A 14196-nucleotide genomic window follows, 5' to 3' on the forward strand; every position below is an offset into this window, starting at 1 on the left:
ACAGTTTTGGACAGTCGTGAATTCCTCAAGTGGAACTTGTCCGATGTTTTTGCACGATTACACTGAATCATGTGTCATTGAGAGGAAGACACCATACGACAGAAAATCACCGTTGATATTGGCCCTGATCTCCCCGCTGAGGCAGTTGGTAATGTTTTCCATTATGAAATTTCTCCTACAGTACACGTGGTGTGACCTTTTAAAGTTTTCTTCACTCTCAGTTGTCTAAAAACATACAGCCGGGTGAATGTTCCACTCTCTAGGGATCTAGAGCGGCTCTGCAAAGCGAGCAGGCGCTGGGCTTCCTACTGAGCCGGGTTTAGGAGCGCTGACGGCCGACCTCACCTGTGGGCGTGGTCCCACGTACCCCGCCCCTCCAGAGAGGTCCCTCCTCTCCCACGTGGCTCCGCCCCGGCGCGCTTAAGGCGACCGCGCCCGTAGAGTTTTCCGCCCCGCGGGCTCCTCCAGTAGTACGTAGTCGGTCGCGGGTCGGTATCCGGAAAAGGAAAAGCGACAGTGGGAAGGAGCTCCAAGTAGAACTCAGCGCTCGGGTCCCCAGTGACAGGTGAGTGAGGGTCTCGGCTGGCTGCCTGCGCGTGCAGAGTGTTCGCGCTCGGTGCGGGGTGCGAGGCTCGCCCGAGGCCAGGGCCCGGAGTTGGGCAGAGTCAGGGCAGGGGAGCCTGGGGACCTCAGCGGGCTTGAGGGTGATTGTGGTCTCCTCAGCCAGCTCGGTGCGCTTCCGGGAGAAGCTTTAGCCGAGCCTAGCCGGCCGAGAAGGCTGTCTTTGGGAACTTTGCTCCGGAACTGCAGAGCGCGGGTTCCTGGACCTGCCACCCGGGGTTTATATAAGGCAGGTTTTCAAGCGATCCAGAGAATGAGGGATCGTGCCAGGTTTTGTGTTGCTTGCCTTCCTTACCGTTTATCCAGCTAGGATCCTTGCGCCCCCGTTCCAAAGTCCCGAGGAACTCTTGGGGTTGGTTTCCCCACTTCCCGTGGGCTCCGGCGTAACTAGGTAGCAAACAGATGTGGGGGAGGGATAGCTAAATTCAAGCTAGGCACATTCTTTCTGGGGATTTCAATCCCCGCCCGATAGTCAGTGGGCGTCTGTGGAGGTTGTGTTTCTCGGACCCGACCCTCGATTGTCAACCTGAATCGTCTACTTCCTTCATAGGCCTCCACTAGCCTTGCCCTGCCCTCTGGCATAATAGGGACTTTCGAGCAGGCGTGCCCTGGGGCTACATAGTGAGGGAAGAAAGTTATGAAAAAAGCCCTAACCAAAATCAATATATATATATATATATATATTGTAACTGGATTGAGCTTTTCTCAGTTGTAAATTTACAAGATGACAGTGTGTCATTGTCAAAAGGTTGGACAAGCCTGGAGCCTCGTAGGGCAGGGCCAACTGCCTTGCTCACCCTCAGCTTGCTCTCATTATGCATTATTTCCTTGCTTCAGTTGTTGAGAATTCCATGAGGATTAACAACAGGGCCGTTCCCTCGGTGCTTACCTGTGCTTAGTATTCTCTTACCAGGCCAGGTGAGAGGAGGGCAGTCTGTTGCTCTAACCCAGGGGTGCCCACTTTGGATTCTTCCGTCATTAATCTCTGCACCTTGATTTCCTCATCCATAAAATAAGGATAATTATAATTCATATGTCATTGACTTAGTGTGAGGATTCAGCCAGTTAATTTTTGTTGTTAATTTTTTTTTTTTTTTGCTTTTTGAAACAAGGTCTCCCTATATAGCTTTGGCTGGTTTCAACCTCAGATCTTGCCTCTGCCTCTTGAGTGCTGAGCTTAAGTGCGTGTGCTACCTTGCCCAGCAAGTTAATGTTTTAAAATTTTTATTTACATTACTATTGTTTATTTATTATTTGTTTTGGTCTTTTGAGACAGGGTTTCTCTGTGTAGCTTTGAAGCCTGTCCTGGAACTCGCTCTGTAGACCAGGCTGACCTCGAACTCACAGAGATCCACCTGCCTCTGTTTCCCATGTGCTGGGATTAAAGGCATGCGGCACCTCTGTCCGGCTTACATTTTTTTTTTTTTAGCAAATATTTTATTTTGTTTTATGTGTGTAGTTTTTTTTCCTGCATGTATGTCTGAACCGTGTGGATGTCTAGTGCCCTTGGGACCCTTGGAGGTCAGAAGAGGGCCTTGGACATCCTTGAACTGGAGTTCAGACAGTTAAGAACTGCCACGTGGGTACAACAAGTGCTCTTAATTGTGGAGCTGTCACTCTAGCCCCTTGAGGTTTGTTTAATTTTTGTTTTGTTTGTTTCTTTTTTTTTTAAAGTATAGGTTCTCTCTGTGTGGTTCTGACTGCCCTGAACTTGCTCTGTAAACCAGGCTGACCTGGAACTCAAAGATCCACCTGCCTCTGCCTCTTGAGTGCTGGGATTAAAAGCTTGTGCCACCACCGTGCCCAGCAAGTTAATGTTTGTTTTTTTTTTTTTTTAAACAGTTCTAGAATGCTCAGGTACTGACCATTAGAACAGGTAGCAACTGGTGCATCCCAGTTGGATGGTGCTCAGGTTAAGCATACCGCACACTAGGCAAGGTCTGGCATGTTAGTAATCAAATACAACCAGTGATAGCTGTAGCAGAGGGTGCAGCCAATTTGAGCTGCCCTGTCTCGGCCCACACTGCTCGGCCATCTTTCCTCTCTTTTGCCCATTTCTTATTCACATGCCATTCCAATGGCTTCTGCTTCCCAGTAGGAGGGACAAGGCATGCGTTCTTTCTTTCCTTCACTCTGTCATTGGATCCAAGGGATTTATGACCAGGTGTCTTGTCCCCGTGCTGTTCTCAGTCTTTGGAGCACAGAGACTATTTCTGGATTATCTCTTGGTCTTTCAAAGTGCCTATGATGAGCCTTCCCTTTAAAATGTTCAGAAAATTTCAGCTGGATGAGAAGCAGGCAAGAGAAGTAATGTCTTTGTGGCCTGAGTATTGGAGCCGTAGGATGGGCAGAGAATGGAGGAAAGTGAAGGAGAAATGCATCCAGACTGAGGGGGACGAAGAGAGGCCGAAAGACCTGGGTGTGGAGTTTCACACCTGTAATCCCAGAACTCAGGAGATCGAGGCAGGAAGATCAGGAGTTCAGAGCCAGTTTCAGATACAGAATGAATTTGGGACTAGAGAGATGATTCCGTAAGTGGAAAGCTGGTGTTCCTAGGTTATCCTCTGGCTTCCACACAGGTACAGTGGTGTGCACTCCCCTAATCTCAGTGCACCCATGCACACAAAATTAGTAAATGTAATTAACACTGAGCATCCTCCTGGGGATGCATAGTGAATTTGAGTGCAGTCTGGGCTACTGGGACTGTGGCTAAGGCACCTGCCACTGAGCCTTCCAGTTTGAGTTTGAGCCTGTATTTTCACATAGTAGAAAGAGGGAACTGACTCCTGTAAGTTGTGGCTTACCTATACCTGTGGACACACAGGCACACAAACAGATAGAATTGAAACATTTGTTTCAAACAAAAACAAGCAAGTCCGCTGTTTGAGCTCTTTTTGTAGCCATGACAGGGAAAAGAGAAAGGGCCATCTCAGTTCAGTTGCTTCAAAGGGTTTGATTTGATCAGTGATTGCTTGGGTGTTGTGACCCAGGAAGGTAGTTTGGGATGACAGGAGAGGGAACTCTCCCGGGAGACAGAAGAGAAACCCCGGCTGGGTGGAGTTTCGTGCTTGTTCCCCTAAGGCCTGAGGCTTTCTCTTCTACCCTTCCTAGCTGTTTTTCTCCCTCTTGAGTCCAAAGCAGTTCCTGGCACTTGGTCCCATGAGCATGGGAGAGTCTGGGTGTGGCTGTTCACGAACCCACTGTCCCTCCAGACCATCGGGAATTTGAGTGGTGCCTAGATAGGACAGCTCTGAAGATCCGTGAGATCTAGGTTTCCCTGGTGGGAGTGGCATTTGTAAGAAGAGTTGTTGAGCTTTGGAATGAAACCTTCCGTTAACCTCTAAAACCATTAGCCCACATCAGGCATGTTGACATAACTCATGAAATAAAGGTCCCAGGGTAATCGGGAGAAGACTGGCTATACAGTGGAGTGGTCAACTTATGATGAACCTGCCCACACTGATGTGAGAAAGAATAGGGTGAGGACAGCTGAACAATTAGAGGACAGGGACTGGAGAGTTGGTTCAGTGGTTAAGAGTAGGTATTAGGTGGGGGGAGGGGTGGAGAGATGGCTCAGCAGTTTAGAGCACTAACTGCTCTTCCAGAGGATCCAGGTTCAATTCCCAGCACCCACATGGCAGCTCACCACTGTCTGTAGTCCAACTCATGGGGATTTGACACCCTCATACAGACACGAGTGCAGGCAAAACACCAGTGTACATAAGATAAAAATAAGTAAATCACTAAAAAAAATAAAGCAGATATTAGTTATTTTTTTGTTGCTGGGAAGAACCACTATTTAGGTGATTTATAAAAAAGCGTTTATGCTTTTTGAGGGTTAGAGTCATTATGGTACGGCAAGGCCAAAAACAGAATCAGCTTACTGCTCACATCTCGGTCTTCTGACCTACAAGTAGGAGGCAGAGAGAACTAACTCAGAATGATGTGAGTCTTTTCAACCCTCAGAGCCAGCCCCTTGTGACATATTTCCTCCAGCAGGGCCACGCCTAATCCTTCTAAACAGCCACCAACTGGAAGCCTGCTATTCAAACGTGAACCTTTGGGGACTGTTCTCTATTCAAACCACCACAGAGCGCTTATTGTTCTTGCCAGGGTCCCAGGTTTGATTTCCAGCACCCACATGGCCACTCACAGCCATCTATAACATCTAGGGAGTCTGATGTCCTCTTCTGACTTTGGTGGGCACCAATCATGTTAGTGTGAACATACACAGATGCAGGCATAGCGCCTATGCGTGTAAGGTAATAGAAAAGAATTAGAGGATTGGAGGGCTGTTTTTATCTGCCAGCTAACCCAGGATGAGCCATGTAGCCACATGGGCCCAGTTTTCTGGCTGACAAATGGTTGCCTCCAACAGAGTCAGATGACAAGATGTTTGTGGAAGGGTCTGGAGATCAGCGAGAGCGGTGATGATCTTGTTGATATTGTGGGTTTGTCACCATGTTGCCGAGGAACCAGGAAGCAGAAAGTGAAGTGTGCCACAGTCAAGGCTGGCTCCTTGATCATTAGTGGTAGTTGTTTTGAGATTGTGCTCTTGAAGGTCCCACTGTCTTAGCAGCAAAGAAGAGGTTTGAGGGGCTCAGGGAGCTGAGCCCACCGGCGGAGCCTGGCTTGCAAGACAGAGGGATGAAAATTCAGGGTGGGCGTAGAGAAGAAACTGGGAACTCTTCACAGGGAGATCAGGCAAGCAGGCACAAGCAGCCTGGTGTGGGAAGCATTTTGTGGGGAAAGGGATGTGTAAGGGGAGCAGGGCTGGCATTAAGGGACGAGAGTTTGCTGTGTCCACCACAAAGGGCACAGTTATTTTTAGGAATTAGGTGACAAGGCATGTTTCTGTTGAAATCTTTACTGAGTGCCCACTGCTTGTCCAGCCAGTTCGTTAATAAAAGAATCTAGGAAGGGACTTGGAAGGGTGTTCAAGGACATCCTTATTAGAGTTGGAAAGAAAAACAACAGATCAGGAAAACTGAATCTCAGTAGTTGCTAGGAGGAAGGGATGGAGATGAGGAAGAGAGGTCATGCTTTTAAGAAAGCAGACAGTTCAGTAACGGGTCGGCAAATTGCCTTATGGCGGACAAGCAGCCGCATGGCAGGAGGGGAGGGAGGCTTTAGAGAAAGCTCAGAGAATCTGGAAGAGCATGCCCAGGCTTTGGCCAGTATCTGAGAGAAAAGGAGAGGAAAAAAGGGGGAAAATTGTGCTTTTCTGAGTAATGCACCTGATGGAAGCTCTGTGGGTGAATGCACAGGGGATAAGTACCCTCCACTAAGGGAATTCCTCCCACCTCCTAATCATGACTTAGGGTGAATTAGCATTCCTGAGGCATGGTCTCTTGGCCAGGTGATTGACAGGCCCACTATAGCATTTAGTGATCTAATCTTTGGAGCAGATTAAAATGTCATCTGTCTGCCCAGGGCCAGAGGTAGAACCCATCTTTTATCTGGAAGAATGCTTTCCTTTAACGGGCTTCCACAGAGCCCTGATAGCCATCTTCAGGGGCCTCCGAGCCTACTACAACACTAGATTTGCCCTCTGGATATCCCAGATGAGAACCCAGTTTGGAAAGGTCATTAACTTCTATTTATTTCTTTCATGTTGCATTTTAGTTGTTTTTGAGATTCTAGGGATTGGGGAAGTGTCTAGGCTAGAGACAATATAACCTGGGCAGTTTTGTCTAGGTTATATTTATATTTGAAGCCAAGGGCATGGTGATGTTCAAGAACTCCCTGAAATAACCGAGTAAAGGAAAATGAGCAGTAGAGGAGCTAGTCACAGGAACCAGCGGGGTCACCGGTGGCGTTGCTGCAATGGCCATTGACGGAAAGAACAGCTGGAGCAGATGTGTGCAGAGCCTCATGAGAGCCGCTGTGTGAAAGGACGAGAGAGCGCGGGGTCCTGTTTCCTCAGCTCACCCTTGTTGCTCCTCTTTCACCTGAGGAGAGTGGACTGTGGATGGCCTCCGTCCCTGTACCTCATCCTGCAGCTTCTGTGTGCGACTTGGTTGTTGTGACAGTGTCTGGGTTACTGTTGCTGTAGGTCAGCAGCTGTGGAATGTTCTCAGTACAGAATTGCCATAATTTATTCAGTCTTTTCCTCGTTAGTGCACAATGCAATGAATTCTTTTCCTGTTTTTATTGACTTGAGGCAGAGTTGGGGCAAAGAAACTGTCTACTTTGAATGCTCCAGAATATATTTGCTTTTAAGTTCTCTCAATCAAGAACTGGAATTTTAGCTACTTTCAATAGAATTTTAATTATATGTTTATTATTTTTTTCTGTTCAAGAGCCATTTCAACTTTTATCCATTTCTTCTTTTAGTTTATTTTGTTCTCTTGTCACTGAGAAGCCCATCATGCCCAACACTGCCTTTTGGATATAATGCTAGCAGATGGATTTCCATACTTTCTTAATTATTGTTGTTTGCTTGTTTGTTTTTCTTTTTTCTTTTCTCACAACACTTATAAAGGAAAACATTTAATTGGGGATGACTTACAGTTCATAGGCTTAGTTTGTTATCATCATGGTGACAGTGCTTGGGAAGATGTGGTGCTTAGAAGGGTAGCTAAGAATTCTACATCTGGGCAGCAGGAAGAGAGAGAGACACTGGGCCTGACTTGCACATCTGAAATCTAAAAGTCCACTCCCAGTGACACACTTCCTCCATCAAGGCCATACCTCCTAGTAATGCCACTCCCTGTGGGTATCATTTTCATTTAAACCACCACACATACAAACTGCCCACCTCTCATTGTCCTTTGGTGTCCTTTGGTCTCTGTAAATCTGCTATAATCTGGGAATTATTTAGAAAAACAATCCTGAATTCCCAAGTTGGTCATGTAGTGCTGTGGGATAATCCTTCTGTATGCTAGGAATATGTATTGCTCCCATTGGTTAGTAATAAATCTGATTTTGCTTTTAATAAGGCAGAATAAGTGTAGGCGGGAAAGCCAAACTGAAAATAAAGGGAGGAAGAAGGGTAGAGTCAGGGAGAGAGAGATGTGAGCCAGTTGCCAGAGAAACAAAATGCTAGGGGACAGGTAAAGCCACAAGCCATGTGACAAAATATAAATGAACAGGAATGGGTTAGTTTAAATTGTAAGAGCTAGTTAGTAATAAGCCTGAGCTATAGGTCAAGTATTTTGTGATTAATATAAGCTTTTGTGTGTTTATTTGAGACCAGGTGATCAGGACAGAAAAGCTCCTTCTCCATTTACAATGTAGTGTCATGGAGAGACTGACTGCTTCATATTTGGGTCCTGGTTTTAGTGGGCTGTGACTGGGTCCTAGTTTTAGTGGACTGTCATTGAGTCCTGGGTTTAAGTGGGCTGTGTGATTGGTCCTGGTTTTAGTGGGCTGTGATTAGTGAGCAAGCAAACATCACAGACGGCATTAAATCCTCTGTGGTTGACTACCTTATGTTAAAGTGTACCTACAAATTCAAGTTGACTTTTTCCTATCACTAAGAGGTATATTGGAAATTCTCACTGTACAGCTGATTGTGGTGCATGGGCCAGTAATCCCGGTATTTGAGAGATTGAGGCAGGAGGTCGATGAGTTCAAGACCGACCTGGACCATATATTTAAGGTCAGCCTAGATTACTAGATTACATAGTGAATCCTTATCTTAAAAACAAAACAAAACAAAAATCCAGACCAAAATAATTTTCACTGTAATTTATCATGTTTGGAGTTGACAGGTGTTTCAGGCCTGCTTCACGGATCGTACTGTGTGGTCTTTGAAGTTTGGGGTCATATTTATGTTTTAGGAGAAGAAATAACCAAGAGGTAGGGTAATCTCTTTCCTTACAGCCCTAAAATTAATAAAAACACATTTTTTCTTTCTGAGACAGGGTTTCTCTGTGTAACTTTGGAACCTGTCCTGGAACTTGCACTATAGACCAAGCTGGCCTCAAACTCACAGCAATCTGCCTGCTTCTGCCTCCTGAGTGCTGGCATTAAAGGTGTGTGCCACCACCACCCGACAATAAAAACACACTTTACAAAACAGCAAGACTCAGGCATTTAGAGGCAATGTCCCTGGCAGACTTCTAGCTATACTCTTGTGCTTTCTGTCCAGTTGGTAGCTGTGTCTTGATTCTCAACCTGCCGATACTCCGAGTGCCCTCTCCTGCCAGTGGCCCAGTGAATAAAATGAGACTCACCTGTAAACTTTAGGGAAGGGACCTGGAAGTCTTAGTCCGTGTTCTGATGCTACAGTAGAACATCTGAAGGTGGATAACAAATACAGAGAATTGATAAACCAGTGACAAATGAAGCCCAGTGTTCTGGCAGCTGTGTGCTGCATCATAGCATGACAGTAGGAGGGAGAAGTAAGAAAGGATGAGGCCACTGGTGCTACAATAGCCGGTTTCCACATCCCACCCAGCTCACCTCTTCAAGGTTTTGTCACTTCTCAGCTCAGTGCCATTACACAGAGGGTCAGGCTTCCCCCAGGTGGGCCTTTAGCAGATGAACTGTGCAGAACCATAGCGAACCGACCATACTATCATGGGGGCAGGACCTCTTGCCCTAACCCCCTTGAAGTTGGGCCCCCTTTCTATGTGTCCAGGGATGTATGGCCAGTTCAACTTGACTGACCACATTTCCTTCCTCACGTGAGGCAACAAGATTGAACTTTCTGTGTCCTTCAAGGGAAATGACAGTGTAGTAATACACGAAAGTAGAGAGGGCCAAATGGTGGAAGAAGATTCTGTCCTGTAGTCATTCTGCTTTTTTCTGTCTCAGTGGACTGAACTAGAGTGTTCTGATTTACTTGCCCTTAAACTGATCTTAGAAATTTTCCAAGACCAGTGTTTTCAGACAAAGACGTACAACTACAAAGACTGCTGGAAAAGCCCTTGGTTTGTGGTCTAGGGTTATGAAAAAGTCCTTAAGATATCTTGAGCTTGTGTGCAGGTATGTTTGACGTGTGTGACATATGCTTGTGTGTGCATCTATGCTATGCACACATGGGGATTTAAATGTTGGTATCAGGTATTGTCCTCAGTACCTTAAGTTTTGAGATAGGGTCTCACACTGCCTCTGGAACTTGCCAGTTTGGTTAAACTGAGCACCCAGCAAGCCCGTTGTCTCCATTTCCAGGTGCATGCGCCACCACACCTGGCCTTTTATGTGGGTTCTAAGGATTTGAACTTAGGCCCTCATGTTTGCATAGCAAAGTACTTTATCTGTTGAAACGTATCAACCATCAACATATTTTTTAATATTAATATTCCCTGTCTCATTTTTGCTCAGCTTTTATGTCTTTGTCTTGCTCTGAACTTCAAATCATTTATGTTTAAGAGTTTGTTTTCCTTATAATCAGCACATGTCTGGTCTTGGAGAGAAAGGGGGTAGCAGGAGGCCATGGCAGCTTGGAGGCTTCTATCTTTGGTAGAGGAATTCACACTCTTGCAGTTGTGGCTGTCTGTCATTTTATTCTGTTATCTTTGTTGCTTTATTGCCCTTGGAAGTTGTTTTCTTCTTGTTTCTTGCTACTTTGGTTGATTTCTCCTTCTCCATCCCCACTGTTATGATTCTGGCTTATTTGTTTATCACAGAGGGCTTACCTCTCTCCCTCACTTCTGACATCAGAGGCTGAGTTTTACATCTTTCCTAAGTGGTGGTCCAGGTACCAGACTCCCAACATTACGTTGCTTCAAGCATCTTCTAGGACTGTGGTTTTCAACCTTGTGCATGTGTAAGACTTATAAAACACAGTTCTAGACCCCAGGTCTGACTGGGGCATGTACTATGTCTCTGTGTATGCATATATATCTGAGTGATTTAGTTCTGGCAGGTGCCCAGGATGTACTGATGTGTCTAGCCCTAGGGTCACACTTGGGTACTGAAGTCTCTGTGCTTTCTTTACCTGCATTGACCAGGTCAGCCTACTCTAATACTCTCTGACAGGTACTGCTGAGCTGGTGGAGTGACTTGGAATGTGGTTCTTGGGGTTTCTGTGTGCCAGGTTATAGTGAGTCCTTTGTTCCTAAAGCAAGACAGGGCAGATGGTTGACAGATGACAGTCAGAAGGTTCGGGAACACCACCCACTTCTCTCCTTAGTTTGAAACTAATACGTTTATCCTCTTGCCATTGACTGAGCTGGCACTGCACAGGTTAGGGAATAGGAACCTCGCCGTGTATCATAGCAGCCAGAAGCCAGCAGGGCATACAGCAGGGCAGTTCTGTCACTTGGGTGAGGGAACATGCTGGCAGGCCTTTGCTTCCTTGTTGATGCTTGAGAGTCTTCAGCCTCCTCCCAGAGGTCAGGCCTGTTAACAGGCTGGGATCTATACTCTTGTCGTGGTAACAGCCCCGTATTCCCTGGCTGAACTAAGGCTGATGTTTGCTGGGACTCCTCGCATTCATGAGAGATGAGGTTTGTGGCAGCCCGCCCCAGTTTCTCTGTCGCCACTCAGATCACTGGAACAAATGGTACCTTGTGTATGACTCAGTTAATGTGCCAGTTGTTAGGAGATCACCATCACTTTCTCACTTTGGTTTTCTCAGGTTAACCTTCATGTCTCCAGTCTGGGAAAGTGGGATTGAGAGCCCGGAGTGTACAATGGCCTCTTGAGATGAAATGCATTGGACAGGACGGCAAGAGATACAGTTGTAGGCCTTGTCCTGTTTGAGAACTCAGGCAGGTCTCTCGTGCTCCCTGGGCCTTTAAGCCATTAGCCTGAAATAATGCCAGTGGTTCAGAATCCTGGAGCAATCCAAATGCCACTGAGGACTGGCTTTTTATTTCTAAGAAAGTTCTTTCAGATTTGCTTGCTCAGGCTCAACCCCATGGTGAGACCCTAGTGATTGCTATGACTACTATCCTGCCAGCTTTGCCCAGAATGGAAGCCCAGGAGACAGTCTTGGATGGCAGCGTCTGCTACACAGCCTGGAGAATGATTGATGTCAGCTCTGCTATTTTTAATTCCTTCTGTGTGGGTGGGGAGCTGAATGCCTGCCTCCACCTTCTGTGGGCTTTTTGTGTAGTGCCTGAGAAAATGCAGTCAGGGTTGGTGAATGCTGCCGCAGGGCTCTCTGGCTTGTATCAGTCACTTAATGGCACCCATGACCCACATAGGTGAGGTTAGTGCCCTATGATCCAGGGTGTGGGACTCTATAGACCTGGAAGAGCTAGGGTGTTCCTATATCTTCTCACATCCTGTTTGGGATGGAAAGGAGAAGGGATTCTTCTAGAAGGGTACTGGTTGCCCCTCAGATTCTAGAGTCATGCCTACTGAGAGGCTGTCAGGACGGGTGCCTGCCAGGGTGAGGAGAGATGAGTCAGGTACTTGTGGTCCTGGCGGGATGCAGCTATGTTGAAGGGTCCCAGTGCCAACTCTACTGGGCAATGGTGGGAAGCAGCAAAGAGGCCAACAGCCTGCCGGAGCCATCATCTCCCCGGGAGACCAGGAGAAGTGATCTAACACTGGCCCTTGACCTCAGAGCCTTGTTCCCTAGTGCGTTAAATGGGGGTGGCAGTATGGTACACACCCATGAGATTGCTGAGAAGATTAGTGAGCTGTTTTGTGGGGAAATGTACATGCTCATCCTAGGAACTAGAAGAAAGGGGGTGACTAGAACATGTTAGACTGAGTTCCAGAAAGAGCCTTCATTGTGAGTGGGAAGGTCAAGGTAGCTTCCTGAAAGAGGTGGGGACCCCCTGTAGTCCCAGGGAAGCCTAGGAGACAGCAGGGTGGCCAACCATAGGAACAACTGACCAGTTGTCTAAGATGGAGATTGCTAAGCTTGGTTGAGTGAGAGACGTGTTTCCTGACTTCTTGTATCACATACGTACCTTGGGGGGGTCCTTGGTCTGCCTGCCTTTTTGCTGTTTATTAGTGGCCCAGTGTAACTCCTAGTCCAGCCTGACAGAGAATCTTATACCTGATCGATCTGTATGTTTTCCATGGACTTCCTTTCCATTTCTGACAGCATGGCTGGCTGCTGCATTACAGAAAAGTCACTGAACATGCGTGTCTTCTGGGTGTGAAGGCACTAAAGATCCTAGGCGGATAAATGGGCAATGAGTATGTGACAGTGGTATTGGATCAGGGCCCCTGCAGCCTGTAGGCCTTGATTTCAGCCTCTGTCCCTCGCTGCTGCAAGAAAGTGTGGAGGTGCCTTTCAGAGGAGAGAGATCCTCCGAGAGGTTAAACATGGATTAGTAGAGGGCCCAGCCTTCTTGTTCCATTTCTAAAAATATTTAAGTCACAGATCCTCTTTGCATCCTTTCTGTTTCCCCAAGAAAGCAACTCTGAGCTACAGAACCTTCCTGAAGGTGGCTACAAAACCTTCATGAAGCACCAGCTGCCTGGATAGGTGGGTTCCAGAAACCCCAGAGAGTCTGGATCTGCTTGCATCCACCAGAGAAAAGTGGGTCTCCTCACATCCCTGTGTAGCCCTAGGACTACCTCCCATCCTCTCGGGCTTTCCCCGCCCCCCACGGGAGAAGGCAGGATGTGTGTGTTTTCTGGCAGTGCCTGTGTGTTCAGCCCCCTGTCATGGGGAGTCTAATGGGCCTTCTTCCAGTGCAGGGGGACAGAATCAGATTATCACCAATCCGTCCCATCCTCCCTTCCATCTCTACTCTACTGGGCTCTGGGAGGGCTATAGAAGCCATATCGCTTGATAGTATTGGCATAAAGGAAGGTGTTTGGTATCCTTAAGAGGGCCCTTAAAATCCTATAAGTCTTGTGTGACACCAGACTTCTGGCTGTGCTTACAGATGGTGAGAAACAAAACAAAAAACCAGGGACAGGTGCAAGGGCACAACACTGAGGACAAATGGTGTCTCGGCTTTTAGCTAAAAAGTTTCTGTTCTTCTGAGAATTGTTGAACTGTGCTGGAATAGTCCATTTTTGAGTTAGGTGTCAGGGTCCCCTTCATATGTAGCACTTATTGCCGCATTATAAAACATGAAGTTTACAGAATGAGAAAAGTCAACGATATTGATCTGAAGGGCTTAAAATGAAACTCGCTGTCTCCCGACACACCCTCCCCGTTGTCTACTTCTGTGTAGGTAACTTTTTCCTAACAGATGTCTTTATTTAAATGATGAGCTTATAGTTCTGTTTGTTAATTTATCCTGCTGACATGCTGTTTGAATAGATAAGGAATCAATACGTCTATCAGTGTTAATTGCATTATTATGACTGTAGAATGTATTGCTCACTGCTGTCCTAGCAACTTGTGTGATACGCGTGCAGGGCTATCACGCTTCCTCTTCCTGCAGTGAGTCACCCTCCCCTTGGGCTTGAGCTTTTGCACACCAGTTGTTCTGAGCAGGACAAATTAACCCCACGTTTGTCACTTGGTTATCATCTTGGGTCTTCTTTTTTAAGTTTTCTGTGTTATATTCCCCTTGCACTGTGGGTTTTTTAAAAATTTCTTTATTTACTTTCTCATTTTGTCAGAATTTAGAAATTTCTAGTAAAGGTAAGTGGGAGGTGGGTACTTTTCATTTTTGAGTCCTTTGGAAACATCTGCAGCATCCTGTTGGTAGTGGGAATTTAGCTAGCTGTAGGAATGAACGGAAAGCTGAAAATAGTTTA

The 14196-nt window shown here is 46.6% G+C and overlaps 1 protein-coding gene across 2 annotated transcripts in view; it reads left to right on the forward strand.

The window, feature by feature from the left end:
- Positions 1-406: 406 nt before the first annotated feature.
- Anxa11 (annexin A11) overlaps positions 407-14196 on the forward strand; it is a 43698-nt gene continuing 29908 nt past the window's right edge. Inside the window, exon 1 of one of the 2 annotated variants that reach the window (XM_048421004.3) lies at positions 407-565. The gene's annotated coding sequence lies outside the window, so the exon portion shown is untranslated. The remainder of the gene's footprint in view (positions 566-14196) is intronic. The other variant, XM_048421005.3, reaches the window with a different exon arrangement.

This window comes from Myodes glareolus, chromosome 5 (genome assembly GCF_982192425.1).
Source record: "Myodes glareolus chromosome 5, mMyoGla1.1, whole genome shotgun sequence".
NCBI lineage: Eukaryota > Metazoa > Chordata > Mammalia > Rodentia > Cricetidae > Myodes > Myodes glareolus.